The sequence below is a fragment of the Ceratotherium simum genome, chromosome 6, assembly GCF_057802395.1.
Source record: "Ceratotherium simum simum isolate JZ-2026a chromosome 6, ASM5780239v1, whole genome shotgun sequence".
Lineage (NCBI taxonomy): Eukaryota > Metazoa > Chordata > Mammalia > Perissodactyla > Rhinocerotidae > Ceratotherium > Ceratotherium simum.
The window spans coordinates 72177542-72191335 of NC_141905.1; positions in this window are offsets into that span (position 1 = coordinate 72177542).

Here is a 13794-nt window from a genome sequence, read left to right on the forward strand (position 1 = left end):
GTTGTTATAATAAGTTGTCAACTTAGTTCTCAGCTTCCTGGCAGCCAAATCAAAAAGGGAAACAACTCTGACCATGTGGTGTGACCTTAACTGAAAATTTAGAATTTAGAAGGATCTAGCTCACCTACATTTTTTTCTGAAAGATCAAATCACAAAGTTAACAACATTGGATTCTGGATTAATCATTATTTCCTTTTGGGACAGGTGTGTGTGTGCAATAAGTAGATATCTGCACAAAGTTCAGAAATCATCAGAGTTTAATCTATTATTCTGAAAGTCAATGATCATTTCATTTTGGTCAAGTTATACATGTCACAATTCAAGGTTACTAGTTCCTGGGTCTTGTGGCCTACTTTGCTTCTAATCTTGAAGCAATTTGTAAAGGAAGGTTGTTTTCCTTGACTCTGTAACTGAAACTTCCCAGATAAGCCCACTTACCCTCTTCCCACTGAAGACACGTAGACACCTCCTGAGGCTGTTCATGGTATTGTACGGGTTCCTCCTGCTTGGCCCCGAGTTGTTCCCATAATGATTATGCCCCTCCTTGCCTTCTGTCCGTGGGTCTGCTTCCTGTGGGCAGCTCTGTTCTCAGGTCCTCTTAAGTCAACAGTGGCGTTTGGCCTCCCTGTATCTGCTCGTGGGCCCTCCTTCAGGTCTTGGATAGAGCCATCTTGGTGCCTTCTCTGGTCAGTCTCAGGATGGGAACTCTGATAAAGAGCCATTTGGGACCCAACCCTGGAATGGGGTGCCACCCTTCTGGTTCACCAAGGGCAAAGGGATTCAGACAGAGGGAGCATAAGAAGATGTTAGAAATCTCTATTGATCCTGGGAACAATGCTTCTAATAACAATTCTTTCCTACCTTCTCTTCTCCAGTTGGGGTCAGATTTCCATTGTGGTCTGATAGCTCTCCCAATCTCTCCCGGCTTCCTCCCCGTTTTCTCTCACAAACAGTTCCCCTAATAGATTTCATGCAATTTAACTTATCTTGATGTCTGCTCCTCAGAGGACCCAGGCTAACACCCCCTCTGAAGGCTCCACTGGGTTAGATTTGCAGCTGGCTCCCTCAAAAGTTCTGGCAGTTGAATCTGGCTGTTGTCTGAGACCTCGGCTGGGGCTCTTGATGGGCGTACCCATACTGACGTCTCCGTGTGACTTGAGCTTCCTCATGGTGGCCTCCAGGTAGTCAGACTTCTTCCTTGATGGCTCAGGGCTCCAAAAGTGGTGCCCCATGAATAAAGAGGAAGCTTCATCGCCCTTTCTGACCTAGCCTCGGAGGTCGCACAGCGTCACTCTGCTGCATTCTGTTGGTTACAAATGAGTCACAACCCTGCCCAGGTTCAAGGGCATGGGGGACATGGACCTCACCTCTTGAGGGGAGGAGTGTCTGTGTCAGATCACAGAAGAGCTCTGGGTTGGAAGATATTGTTGGAACAATTTGACATACTAGGTAAAGGGTTATTAGTCAGGGCAAGAGGAGTATGCTGGTTATCTATTGCCGTGCAACAAATCAGCCCAACACAGTGGCTGAAAACAACAATTCTTTTATTCTGATTGTCCCTAACCTTTCTGAGGGCTGATGGGCTCAGCTAAGAGGTTCTCACTTGGGGTCTTCCTGCCTTTCCAGTGGGCGGGGCTGGGATCATCCAGAAAGGAAGGCTTCCTCCCTTACATGTGTGGTGGGGCATTCTGACGGCCAGCTGGAACCTCGGGGTAATCAGCTGGAACACCTGCACGTGACCCCTCCTCATGGCCTGGGCTTCATCACAGCACGCCAGCGAGGCTCCAAAAACAAACACCTTGAGAGAGAACCTGCAGAAACTGTATTCTCTCTTGTGATCTCTCCTTAGAAGTCACACGGCATCACTTTCACCACCTTCTATTCATTGGAAGCAAGTCACTGAAGCCAGCCCGTATTCAGAGGGAGGGGAGCCAGACTCCACCTCCTTTTTTTTTTTTGGTGAGGAAGATTAGCCCTGAGCTAACATCTGTTGCCAGTCTTCCTCTATTTTGCATGTGGGTCGCCACCTCAGCATGGCTGACGTGTGGCGTAGGTCTACACTGGGATCTGAACCTGGGAACCCAGGCTGCCAAGGCAGAGTACACCGAACTTAACCACTACGCGGTGGGGCCTGCCCCTTTGATGGGGATACCTCAAAGAATGTGTGGACACATTTTAACCCACCACAAGGAGTGTTGCATTTACCATTTGCAAGGAGTCTTGGTTCAAACCTGTGGCGGATGGGCTTCCTGAGGTTCTGTGTTGGCATGCCGACATACTTTCGGAAGAGCTATGGAGGCGTGGTGAACTCAGAGGAGCTTCACGGCAATCAAAGGTCATCTTGTTCCCGCCTGCTTGTCCCTTGCAAGGTCTTGTACCCCAAACACGGCCACGTGCTGAGTTGGGGGAAGGTGCAAAGCTTAAGGTCTTGTCTCCTCACTGCCACCCTGGGTCTCTTCCCTCCTGCTGGGGTTAACTGAGCTCAATGCTCCCTCCCTTGTTTCGTCTTTCCAGTCTTCGCCAGAGACTGAAGAGAAAAACACTGGGCCGGATCCTGATTACCTTTCGACATCACGACTGCTAATATCAAGTGTGCTGAATTCTCCTCCTCCCTGTGAAAACTGAAAGGTTCTTCCCACGAGCCGTGAATGTATATATTTTAAGAACTCACAGCAGTTCCTTTGTCTCCGTCTGTATTCATTTTGCCTTTTCGGACCCCCAGTCATGCATGAAGATGTTTTTCAGAAGAGCAAGTTAAGAAAGTAAAATGAAATCCCTGACATCCGCCACTCAGTCTCACTCAGCACCCTCGTCCCTGGATTCTTCTGGGTAGAACTTAGGACTCTTCGTTATTACTAGTTTTTACTTTCTCTCCTCGTGGGCTAGCGGGGGTGGGGAGGGAGGCAGTCATGAGAGAGAATGTAGACAACTCAGCAATTCCATCCAGAGTTTCACTTCCCATGAGTGGGGATAACTATTTTTATTCTTCTTGATGAAATAAAAACAAGGCAATTCCTAGGGTAAAGAATATGGGTGGCATCAAGACTGTGTTACTTTACTAGAGTCAAGAAAGCTCTGAGGACAGAATTATTTATTTATTAGTAGACTAAAATTGAATTAATAGTTGTGTTTTTACACCTTCGTCTCCTAAAAGACAACATCCCGACAAACCACGTCTGAAATAACCTTTCATTTCACAACTGGGGGCCCTTGAATCCCACGTTTGCAGCAGTGCTATTGTTAGACATTCAAAGGCTGACTCTTGTGACATTGGCAGATGTCATTCCAGAGTAAAAGAAGGGAAAATTGTTACTGTTTTTAGTTGTGACGGTAATTCACATCATGTTAAATGCTAAATAGGCGATAACTGCTACAAAAGGGCTAATAGAAAATCTCCAGAAAATCTGGCAGTTATTATTTTGAAGGCTTCTAATGTTTTCAGTGTTTTTTGGCTGAGATACTTATTCTCTGTAATACATATTTTTTTGTCACCATTAGAATTTCCATGTGCGTATGTGGTTGTATCGGACAAAGAAGGTCGCTAAACACTCTTCTATTGGGTTCTCTAGGTTGTTATATGATACCCCACTAGGGTTCTTGCCAATCCAAGCCCACTTCTCCAAACGTGCCAGCATTCCAGTGCGTCCACGCTCTTCCTCTGGGCTGCCATCCCCAGGTGTTCAGAGTTGCTCTTTAAAAATACAAAGCAGAGGGATGGCCCAATGTCGTAGTGGTTAAGTTTGTGGGCTCTGCCACCTGGGGTTTGCCAGCCTGCTCATCAAGCCATGCTGTGGCAGCGTCCCACATGCAAAATAGAGGAAGATTGGCACAAATGTTAGTTTAGGGACAATCTTCCTCAGCAAAAAGAGGAAGATTGGCAACGGGTGTTAGCTCAGGGCCAATCTTCCTCACGCATACAAAAAATATATAAAGCAGAACCTGGGGCGAGGGGTGGAGGTGAGTACGTCTATCTTCTCCAAGGTCTGCAGGGAGTTCTGGGCTGCTCTCTTGGCTAAGAACCCTGAGGGGACATCACTGGAAAGATGATCAAAGAAGTAGATTTTGCAAATCTCAGCATTTCCAGAAGTCACAGCCCCCTCCCCTCATTTCCCCCCCCGAAAGGTTGAGTGAGTTTCCTCAGGAGACACAGCAAGGAAGTAGCAGAGCTGAGACTAGAACCCCAGTTTGCAGGACCCAGGACCCGACCTCGCCCCTGTGCTCAGTTCTGTGTTTGTGGCTAGAATCCCATCGGGCCAGTTCTGTTGTGCTGAGAGCTGGACAGGCAAGCAAGGCCGGGGCATTCTTCTCCAGGCTTGTAGGCGTGAAGTGGAAGGAATAGCACAAAGAAATGAAAGAAAGAAAGAAACGAGAGAATCCCACTGCCGCCCGCAGCTCCTGATCCCCAGGATGAATCAGATACAGCGTGTTACTGACACTCAAGTCAGAACTGAGAAGTTGTGGAGATGGCTTAGAGATAGCATCTTAGGGTTATTATTCTGTCAGACGATGAGCGGCCTGCCTGTGCCTGCTGGTCTGAACTCTGGGCTTGTGGAAATGCCTGAGGAAGAGAGAAGCTTGTAGAGTAAAGCACAGTCTTTGGAAAACATAAAAATGAGCAACAGGCCACTTGGGGGTCTCGGTCTGCTTGCCTTCGCGTGAAAGGTTGTCCTTTCTTGCTGCCTGCAACGGCAGATCGTCCTTTCCAGCCAGCTCTGCACGCTTTGTTTTAAAGGTTTAAAAATAGAATTCTGAGGCCTTGGATATCTGGGAAGAGGCCTGGCTGTAGTGTGTACATACGCGCTGCGTAAAGGAAAGGCAGCCTGCGTTGAGTTTTATCTGGCCGTGCAATGTAACTGCTTAAAATGAGCCTTAAATGCCCTCTGGGTGAAGTTCACACTCTGATGTGTGAACTGCAAGGCTCCTCCTGATCTTGCAGAGCACCCTGCAGACCCTCCGCCTCACCTTTCCTCGAGTTCTCGGTTCCAGTGTGCCCAGCTTGAGCCGCATTGCCCTCTGGGCCGACTGGCTCAGACCTTCTCCCTGGCGGTCACCCTGTAGGATGCCTGCCCTCCTGCCAGCTTCAGCTGCTGAACTCCTACCTCTTCAGGACTTGGTTAGGGCCACCTCCCACAGAAGGTGTCTCTAACAAGGCCCTGTCTCCCTCCAGGGGTGTAAGGGACAAGGGAGAATCCAGAAATTCTCAGACTTACAGAGTGAAAGGTTGTATCTCCAGCCAGCAAAATATTTTCAAATTAAGACACAGCCCCAAGACGAACACTAAAATGAGAGCTTGGCCGTCATGCGGTTGTTATGACCTCTGATTGCTTTAAGTTTTCCCCCTTCAAGTCCTTGCATTTGCACAAATATTTCAGGTTAAAGCATCCTAAGGTGGTCCTATAAGGGCCTGACAAGTTCAAAGCACCTATAATTAAGTCTATAGAAAGAGGCAATTCTGGAAAAAAAGTTGTGGGTGCTGCTACAGGCCCATGGAGCTTCTTGGAATCAAACTGAATTTTTTTTAAAACCTGAGAGTTTCTGAGAGGGCCGTATTGCCAAAAGTGCCACCAGCTGAAGTAAAAGAGATGGTGATTATTCAAGATGTAAAACAGCCTTTGGGTCTCCACTTTTTTTTTTTTTTTTTTTGGTGAGGTAGATTGGCCCTCAGCTAACATCTGTTGGCAGTCCTCCTCTTTTTGCTTGAGGAAGATTGGCCCTGAGCTAACATCTGTGCCAATCTTCCTCTATTTTGTATGTGGGTCGCCACCACAGCATGGCTTGATGAGTGGTGTAGGTCTGCACCCAGGATCTGAACCTGTGAACCCCAGGCTGCCAGATTGTGTGAACTTAACCACTATGCTACCAGGACATCCCCATGGGTCTCCACTTTTTATGGGCTGGAAGCATGCCGAGAAAGCCAGTAAGAGGGGCATATTCTCCTATGTAGGATAATGGAAAAGGAAGGGCTTCTTGAGAGTGTGGTCAGGAGCCATGGAGAACAACGGACTGGGGAGCTGCTCCTAGGAAACATAACCAAGGTCTAATTAAGGAGCATTCCTGACACTCGCTGTAGGGCCTCTCAGTGTTTGCTGAGGGAGATTTCAGAAGTGCCATGAACCACTGTATTAGTCAGGCTTCTCCAGAATTGGTTCATGCAAATGTGTAGCCAGTCCAATATCTGCAGGGTAGGCCAGTAGGCTGGAGACCAAGGGAAGAGTTGCAGTTCAAGCTCAAAGGTAGTCTGCTGGTGGAATTTCTTCTTGCTTGGGAGAGGTCAGTCTTCATTCTGTTAAAGCCTTCGACTGATTGGATGAGACCCACCCACAATATGAAGGGTAATCTGCTCTACTCAAAGTCCGCTGATTTAATATTAATCTCACCCCAAAACACCTCACAGAAACATCAGAATAATATGTTTGACTAAATATCTGGGCACCGTGGCCCAGTCAATTGACCCATCAAATTATCACAACCACCGTGGGCTGTGTGTTTCCCATTCTTTCCTTTCCAACTGGGGGTGTTTGTTGTAGCTATTTTATCCCTGTATTGTGTGTGTGTATGGGGGAGGGAGTATCAATAACTTGTTTTTTAGTTCATAGTGCTCCAAAGCAAGAGGAGCCACATCTGAATCTGATATAGATCATGAGGTCCTTGGCTTTAAACCTGATGCCATGATTGAATGAGGCTTTTGGGTGTTTTAGGGAGGGGAGGTGAATATATTTTTCTGGTTGGAGGAAAGTAAATATTTGTGACCAAGAAGGTAGATTGTGGTAGATTGGATGAAGGTACTCGACTACATTCACTCTCTCCCACTCTCTATTTCATACTTTTCTGCCTCATTGTTCTTGGTCTTGGCAACTTGGCTTGCTTTGATCAATGAATATAAGCAGAAGTGACAGTGTACCAGTTCTGAGCAGGGACTTTAAAAGGCATCACATGTTTCCACTTGTCCTCTTGAGCATTTGTTCTCCACCATGAGGATGTGAGGCTCCTTCAGCCTGGGTCCCTGAATGAGAAGACACAAGTTGCTGAGGCAAGCTAATTGCAGCAAAGCCCAGCAAACCTCAGCAGAGCCACAGCTCGTCCACAGCCCTTACCATCCCTGAGCAAGAAATAAATGTCGTTTAAGTCAAGAAATGTTGGGGATGTTTGTTATAGCAGCAAAAGCTGAAACATACAATCAATGTAGCTTGCTAATTTGGATAATCCGGATCAGGTGAGCAAATCCTTCCTTTCCAAATGGGAAGGTTTTAAATTAGCATTACGCAGATATTATCCCAATTCCTTGCCTTGTTTTGTCCTTATTAAAAGGGCAAAGATATTTTAAAGGCATATTAGAGGCTTAAAATATATTCTTGTTACAGAATTTCGGATACCATTGTGAACACTGGGACTTCAATATGGATGGCTCAAAGATTTCGGTATTGAAGGAGTGAAGACGTTCCATGGCTATAAAGCCCCTGAAGACTTCCCAAACAGCATCTCAAATTGAATCACCCTGATGTTAAAGCATCAGGTGACCCAGGATGACCTTCACAGGGAAGTCTCTACTTCCTCTTGTACTTCCTTACTCCTCTTTCAGTTGGTGTTTAGCCTTGATAAAAATGAAAGGAATTTGGGGTTTCTCTTCTTAACTGTGTCAACAAATTCCAAAAGGCATCTTCAATTAAAAATAAAACTTGAGAAAGCAGAATCCTAGCCTAAATCACTTGGGTAAATTTTGTTTTCTGGAAAAGATAGAAAGTCTCGAATCCCATTCATTTTTTCCGATTCTTTCTCCCAGCTATTTGCTTAGTTTGGGCTGGGAAACTAAGCTAGTCATTTTCAGTTCTGATTCCGAGGCCCAATTCCTCCATAATTGAGTTTAAGTTTCCAGCTCTGTGGGAGGATATAAAATTATTTTTGCTATTATAACTTGGGTTGAGTTTTTTTAAAAAATAAGAACATTCATTCTGAGCAATAAAAGACTCAAATTCACAAGTGCAAGGAGTGACCTCACAAACAATAGTGATGCTGGATCTTATACAACCCATCTGGATATTCTAAGAGCAGGGCAGACCAATGAGTGTTCATGTAAAAGGTTAGAGAAGTAGGTTAAAGAATAAAAGTATCCTTCTCATCGCTGTGACTCATCCACCCGCCGGGCCTGGCAAAATGACTCAGACTTTCAAGTAGGTGACAATGCTTACAGAAAAATATGACCTAGCGGTTTTCAACAGGACTTCTCAGTTGGCTGGTTGTCACCCTTTTGATTCTCCTGTGTCCCTGAGGAATTTTGGGTATTTTGTAGGGTATTTTGGGCCTTTTCACAGGATGGTCCAAAGGCCCCTGCTGACAGTTCACAAGTAACCCTCTGAATGTCTCGATTCCAGCCTTCACTCTCACAAAGGCTGCAGTAGAAAGAGGTAAAGAAAATTTCTGATTAAATGACTGAGAGAAATCAGGCCCCATGGTCATGTTCACAAGCCCACAGGGCCTGTTTGGAGCAGACCCTACCCAGATCCAGAATCACTATCAGTCTGAAGCTGAGGTCGGCTCCCACCGCACAGCCAGATTCCCAGGCCCTGCGGCCATGCCCTTTGCCTCTGTCTCGTCTATCTGGAAATGGGAGTCCTTGGTTTGCAGGAAGGGGCCACCAGGAGGCCAGGATTTCATATCAGCTTTGCCCAGGCCAGCTAGGTCACTTCAGGCTGATTTCTTTTCAGTTCATGGTCTTCAGCAGCTGAATGGGGACGATCCTATCAGCCTCCTTTGTTGGGTTATAGTCAGAAACAGTAAGATAATGTGCTTGGAGACTTTGGAATGTTATGAAACACAGAGGCACTCAGAATTTCAGCTATTATGTGCTTGATGAGAGGCCCTACTGTTAGGCATGCTGATGGCTTTCAGGCAATTTCTGTGCTACATAAGTTTGCTCTGAGGGCTTACACGTAGAAGAAAACAAAACTGGGTTGAGATTTGGTGGACACACACATGCCCACAGCATGCTCCCTAAAAAGGACAATTTGGCTGTGCTCAAGGGGGCGTGCTCCACGCCCTACTTCGGGCCTTGGCACTTCCTCAGTTCCCATCACAGCTTCCTTTCCCTCTTCGTCTTGAATAAGGCAGACCCAGTCCTTGGGTCCTCACTCTTTCTCTCTCTCCCTTTTCAGCCACAGTTTTGACACCTATCCAAGGACAAATCCCAGCTCCCTCTCTCCCTGGCCAGGTGTAATGAGTGTCTCCCAAATGAAACAGGGCCTTGTTTTGCTACACCTCATGCTGGTTAGGCACATTCAAAAGGAGCACAGTTTTGAATCTAAAGATCTCAAAGAGTAAATATCCGCAGAAGGGTTTTCGTAAAGGGGATAAGTTAAGGCACACCACCCACATTCAATCTTTATAAAATCGCTCTTTGCCCCTGTATCACACTCCATCCTTGCTCCACTGGCCTCTCCCTAACCCAAGCCAGCTCTCTCTCTCACCACTGTTCACCCCCTCAACTCTATTATGTGGAACGATTTCATTCCCCTGGGGCTTTTCCTATCTGTATATCTACCTATTACCTAAAGAAATGGCATCAACAGAGATCTTCCTGGTGGTTGGTTGGGGGGACGTTGAGGTTTGGGAATGTTGGGAGAAGGTCTTTTGATTTGACTGGTTGGGAACAACTCTCGGTCACCTGCACTCCCCCACTCCCTCTCCCAGTGGTGAAGGGACGTGGTGGCAATGTGAGCTCATTGTCTGCTCTGTGGATCAGAACACAGACGTGATGAGCCCTAGGCCGAGAGTTTGACATGGGTGGGGTATGACATGTGGTCCCAGGACCATAGCTCGCACCCTCCCGTCTGCCCATCCCCTGTTGCCGACTCTGCCATTCTGTAAACCAGCTACAGCAAGGGTCCCGGGGAGCGGGGGACAGCTGCCCCTCGCACTCATAATAAGATGCAGGTGCTGCTCTTCCTTGTCAATCAGTGCCAAACCCCACACTCGTCACACTTGGCATTGGGTGATACTTTCCAACTGGATGCAGTTTAGAATTCTCAAAGCATATTTTTTTTTTGTGAGGAGATCAGCCCTGTGCTAACATCTGCCAATCCTCCTCTTTTTGCTGAGGAAGACTGGCCCTGGGCTAACATCCATGCCCATTTTCCCCCACCCTACATGGGACGCCGCCACAGCATGGCCCGCCAAGCAGTACGTCAGTGCATGCCCGGGATCCGAACCGGCGAACCCCGGGCCGCTGCAGCGGAGCGCGCGCACTTAACCGCTTGCGCCACCGGGCCGGCCCCTCAAAGCATTTTTATGGACATAATTTCTTTGAAATTATAGACTACTTGGGGAGTTAGTCATATCTTTCAATCATTCCACAAATACTTGCTGAAAGCTCTGTTTAGGGTGACTGAGAGGGTTCCCAGGACATGGGGCTTTTACTTTTTAAAACCAGGACAGTCTCAGGCAAACTAGGACGAGCTGATTCCCCTTTTGCCATTCTAGGCCTTGATCCTGGCCCCGGCCTCCCCACTAAGATGAACAGGATAGAAGCAGTCCCAGCACACGTGGCACCTACGCACTGGTTATTTTTGTGTGTTTGATTTTCTGCTGGTTATGGAACTGAGCTGTTGCAATCTGAAGTTCAGAAAATGTTAAGTTCTTATCTCCATTCTTTGGATTTCTGATTCACTCACTAGGGACAGAGCCAGTCCCTGCATCAGAAAAGATAGAATGGTGAATTAAGTATTGCCTTGGCTTTTAAAGAGCTTATGGTCTAGTGCTGGTGTGGGTGGAGGGACATTAGGAAAACGATGACCTGTTGGGGGGGCCTTAGGTCAAGTCGTTGAGATATCCCACCCTACTCCTTTTCCTGCTTTCTCTTGGGATTCCTCTGCTGCCTCCTGCGCATTCCCCCATGCATCCTCCGCCTACTTGTCTGCCATTTCTTCTTCCCGTGATGACCTAATCCTCTTCCATGTCTTCAATTACTACCTCTATATGGATGCCATCTATTAAAATTGGGATTAAAATAACTAAATTGATTGAATGATTACATACATTCAGTGAGAAACACTCTGATCTCTAATAGACCTCCCAGGAAATTCCTCCTGGGGAAGATAATATACTGACCAAGAGATAAGAGTTTCTGTCCAGTTGTCAAGAATGTCATTTAATTGCTTTTCTGGGCCAGATGAGCTTAGGGCAAGTTTGGACAGCAGGAGCCAGATTCCCTTGTGTCGCAGGCTCAGTCTAAAAGTCAACCACTTTTCCTATACATTTCAGAACAACCAGGAACCTTGCTAATTGAATAGTGTCCCATTATGTGACCAGATCATGCATTTCCAGGAAGGACAAAGTAATCCAATTTGTGTTGAAATGTCAGCCCAAACTGCAGATATTCTTTTTGGTATGAGCTGTCGCATTTTCTTTGGCTGTTGTCAACAGTGTGATTGCTTAACTCTAAAAGCTATCTAAGGCATTTGGCATGGATTTCCATCTGCTTGAAGAAGTATGACTCTCAACTCATTGTTTTTCTGAGGAGTCATGCTTTCTGGTTTTCTCTGGCATAGTTGGCTGAGTGTTTTGAGGGGGTGGATTGATCTCTCCCTAAACTAGATGAAAAGCCTCATAGAAAGAATGATCTTTGTCACCCATTACTTAGGGTGTATGATGGTTGTCATCCCATAAAAAACTATGTCCAGTTGTTTTGGCTCTTCATTCACTCATTCTCCCATAAACATCCATGGAGTGCTTACTATGTGCCAGGAATCCTTCTGGGTGCTGGGAAGACAGCAGAGAACAAGCCATTCTGAGGAGGTGACATCCAAGTGAGATCCAAGTGATGTGAATGAGCCAGACATGCAAAGATCTGGGTGCAGAACGTTCCAGGCAGAGGGAACAGCAAGCACGGGACCCTAATGAGAGAAAGAGCTTGGTTTGTTTGAGGATCAAAGAAAAGGACGGTGTGGCTGCAACAGGCTAAGCATGGGGCGACATGGTTTGTGATGATGAGGTCCAGAGAGGTAGACAGGAGCTGGATGACCTTGGGCCTGGGGATTTTGTGCTAAGGGCAATGCTGAGGCACTGGAGGACTTTTAAGCAGGAGAATGGAGGGCCTGATCTGATTTTTAAAGGATCATTCTGGTTGCTTTATGGGAGAACGGCTTATAGCACAGCAAGAGTGGATCAATCAAGAAAAATACTGCAAAATTCTACATGAGAAATGATGGTGGTTTGGACCAGGGTGGTGGCAGTGGAGTGGGAGAAAAGTTGACAGATTCAAGGTATATTTGGGAGGTAGCACTTGCTGATGGGTTGGATTTGGGGTGTGTGGATGAGAGAAGGGGCAAGAGAAAAATCAAGGATGAGTCTTAGGCTTTCGGCTTGAGCAAAAGCCTAAAGCCTCAGTGATGGTGCCACCAACACTGAGATTCAGGGGATCATACAGAATCTTGAGTGTGGATCGTGTCTCCAGGCGCTGCTGCCACCTCCTGCATGCTGCTCTTCTTGGGCCAACGGTACATGATCCTTTTGGTTTCATGTTCTATTAGCATGGGAATAAATTACCAGTAAACTACAAGAAGCAGTGAATTGAGACCCAGAAATGATTTCCTTCCTAGGACAAAAGGAAGACTAAGAAAAAAAACATATGGAGCATCTACTGCACATACAATAAAAAGGAAATTGCCTAAGATGTCTCTTTTGAAACACTGTTTCATTTTCATCATTACTGACAATAAAAACAGCAATGATAGCCAGTCTTCAGTGAGCGGGTGCTAGGTGTCAGGCATGGTTCCAAGTGCTTTACATATATTATTTCATTTAGTCTTCTCATGACCCAGGAGGTAAAATGGAGATTTTCCTCCACTTTTAAATGAAGAAACTGAAACTTAGAGAGGGAAAGTGACTGCTCAAGGTTGCATGGTGAGGAAGTGGCAGAGCCTGCAAGGGACCCAGATCCCTTGACTTTTGGCTTGTGCTCCTGAGCACCTCACCCCCCAGTTCCCCTTGGGCCATTGGCTGAGATCCTACCCCATCCTCAGGGCTGGGCCAGGAGAGTCATCACAGAGCTGGACAGACATCCGCCCACAGGCAGCCAGGTCCCTCGGCAGCATGTTGACAGTCTGTGGTGGTGATTATGCTCAGCCTCTCGTGAGCAGAACAGGGTGCTTCCAGGGCAACGAGAAATCATTAGGGACACTTGTTGGAAATGGGGTAGCACCTCCCACGCCCGCAGAGAATTTGGAAATGTTTGGAGGCATTTTTGCTTGACTCAATGACTGACATTTAGGGTGTGTGTATGTGGGGAAAGGGGGCAGGAATGCTAAAGATCCTGGCATGTGTAGATGAACTATCCTACCCCAAAAGCCAAGAACACCATTGACACCCTGGGTGCCACTCACTCACACTGGGTGAGTCTCTGAACTCTAGCTACTGAGTAGGAGGTATTTCTCTTCTTCTTTTTTTTTTTTTTTTTAATGTATGTATATATATATTTGTGTGTGTGTGTGTGAGGAAGATTAGCCCTGAGCTAACATCTCATGCCAATCCTCCTCTTTTTGCTGAGGAAGACTGGCCCCGGGCTAACATCCATGCCCATCTTCCTCTACTTTATACAGGACAGCACCACAGCATGGCTTGATGAGCGGTGCATTGGTCTGTGCCCAGGATCGGAACCTGCGAACCCCGGGCCGCCAAAGTGGAGCGCGTGCACTTAACCAGTACGCCGCCGGGCCGGCCCAGTATTTCTCTTCTTAAAAGAGGCCCGCAAACATTGATGGTTGTTGACTGTGCTAGCAGAGCCCTGATTTAGGATTTGGGTTA